The 2732-nt window shown below is 37.8% G+C and overlaps 1 long non-coding RNA gene across 1 annotated transcript; it reads right to left on the bottom strand.

The window, feature by feature from the left end:
- Positions 1-399: 399 nt before the first annotated feature.
- On the bottom strand, positions 400-2328 carry LOC126234274 (uncharacterized). Its single transcript, XR_007544699.1, has 3 exons — positions 2107-2328; positions 1820-2015; positions 400-902 (listed from the first exon to the last, which is right to left on the bottom strand). It is a non-coding gene; the product is annotated as an uncharacterized LOC126234274 (long non-coding RNA).
- Between the last annotated feature and the right edge of the window lie 404 nt (positions 2329-2732).

Below are 2732 nucleotides of genomic sequence, written 5' to 3'. Positions count from 1 at the left end.
AAAAAATTGTCAGTTTTCTAAACTGTGTAACACAAAGAATAAGATTTGTAAGCCCATATAATAATTGTCATCTTTTAATACATCTTTTGGGAACATTTCCATGTATGAAGCATAGCTTTAGATCTCGCACTTCTTTAATTGTATTTTTTGTTGCAAGTGAAATAAACCATTTTAATTATTTACATACATCATAGGTACATATTACTCAAAACAAAAAAAATAGTTGAAGGTTTTTTCCTGTACTTTCTTTGCACTATTGTCTTTAAAGCAGGCTACGGAAAAGATGGTGTTGTCATAAATTGTGGTAAAAAAATTTAAGAATGATCATCAAAACTTTTGGACATGAATTCAGGGTTTTTCTTCAAAAGATACATTTTATTTTCACAGTTAAGTCACAAGAGTAGTCTACTTTTTAGTTAAGCATGTTTTAAAACAGTATACAAAATTTCAGTTCTCTATCTTTAATAGCTTTTAGCCAAAGTGTAGATCATGAAGTAATTTAACTTTCGGGTAATTCAAGATTCCTTTTTCTATTAAACTTGCTGGCAGTAGTGCATCTAACGTCCATATACATCTTATTTCCTATGTTGTTCTTCCTCCCTTCTCTTTTTCACACTTCTTTTTTGTCTTGATTCTTTGGTGGCTTCCAACAATGATTTTTCTGGTTCGAAGAGTCTCCTTGAGTCAATGGCCATTAGAGCCCTAAGCATATTTAGTCCACCAAGAACTCCCATCAGCTCCACAACATTAAGTCTTCAGACTGCACCGTCACTGAAATATGGAACAGCATCTAGCACAGATACCGCAGCATCTGCTTTCAGCCGTCTGCTTTGACCCCTGGTATCATCAATATGGCGGAAATGTCCATTCTCGGTGTCCCCAATATGGCATCAATGATGTCACTACATACAAACAGCAATAAACACGATATTAATAAATAAGACAATAACATCTCCCTCCAAAAATATAATCAAACTAATGGGGCACCTGCGGGTAGTTGGGGGCTTTAGGGTGGGGTCAAGCTACATAACAAATAAAAAAAACATACCACGATCACAAAAACACACACACATTCCACTACACCAAGAAAATACACAGGACTCTGACACTTCCCTTGACCTACATAGCTCAACCGCAACTGTTGATACCACAAAAACAACACCTCCAACTACAAAAATTGCAATTGGGCGTTTCTCTTGATCTACATAGGTCAACCACAGCTGACGATACCAAACTACCAACACCTAAAGAAATTGGAATCAGACATAAATTGGAATCCGAACTCAATCACGTTACAAATCAACATCTCTTAGAAAAACACGAAAAATTCAATAACCTTCAGAGACGCTCTTCCATCAGCAATACTCATCTAAATCACATTTCTAGTTAGAAGAGTGGAGCTTCCCCCTCCCTATGGCTGATTTCCCTGCCCCCGCCCCCAAAAGACTCTGCTGTTGTATTAGTATATGCCCCAGTTTCATCTGAAACTATAGTACTTCTCTCCTCAATATAAACTTCAATGTACCCAACCAATTCTCTCTTAGCACAGCCCTTCAAAACCCTGAAAACACACTCAGCATACCCATCCCCGGAGATAAAATCCCCCCCACACCCATAAACCAACTGAAGACATACCCCTCCCGCATTTCCTCTTCCAAAACTGCGACTTGTCAATCTCAACCATCACGCCGCGCCCACCTAACTTACCCCTATATATCACATACTCAGAAAACACTTCCCTACAGAAAGAAATGGGATGCCTATAGACCTCGTATCATAAGTAAGTTTAATATTTCTGATATACACAATGTTTTGTTACCTCTCTGTTTAGTTACGCCAGTAGTAGAAACACATTCGCTTAAATCACAAAAACTGCAAACAATTTTTAACTTTGATGCACACCCTGTTCTAGCACGTATCTCTTCAACTGCCTCCACACAACTATTGCCACATTCCTTACACCACAAAGCGTTATTTAGTACTTCAGATAGAGGAGATTTCAGCAATAACACAACCTGGAACAAAAGTTGGCGTCTCTATATTATCAGTATTAATACTGTTCAGCCCATTGTCCAAATACTCCAGTTTTTACTTCGAAGCACTTACAGAGTTGTAGAAGCTGATTCAAGTGTCGTATCACACCATATTGCACTATTAGCAAAGTTAATCCGTTTGGTGAACCAATTTCCATGAAATTTACGTTGTTTGACATCGAACCTTTTAATTCCTCTCATTGCCTTCAGGAGTAATACGAAACTCATGCACACCATAAAAAACTCATAGGCACAATTACTTCATTGGTATTTGCTAACAAAATATTCGCACCAAAACAACAGCTAAGTAGCAAACAATGATTAAATTATCTGTGGAAACAAAAGATAAGCAACTGTCAAGTTTTCGCCAATCAGCCAACTTAGGGGAACAAAAAGTCATAAAAACGAAACAAACTAGAGCAAAACTTGATGTTAAATACAGCAGACTGTGTGCCACGGGGTCGTCGTCAGATCCCTTAATCGGGCAGGAAGGTTAGAAAATTTAAAAGGGAAATGGATAGGTTAAAGTTATATATAGTGGGAATTAGTGAAGTTCGGTGGCAGGAGGAACAAGACTTCTGGTCAGGTGACTACAGGCTTATAAACACAAAATCAAATAGGGGTAATGCAGGGGTAGGTTTAATAATGAATAGGAAAATAGGAATGCGGGTAAGCTACTACAAACAGCATAGTGAACGC

The sequence above is a fragment of the Schistocerca nitens genome, chromosome 2, assembly GCF_023898315.1.
Source record: "Schistocerca nitens isolate TAMUIC-IGC-003100 chromosome 2, iqSchNite1.1, whole genome shotgun sequence".
NCBI lineage: Eukaryota > Metazoa > Arthropoda > Insecta > Orthoptera > Acrididae > Schistocerca > Schistocerca nitens.
Note: the sequence above shows the minus strand (reverse complement) of the source record. Positions and strands in the feature narration are given on the sequence as shown.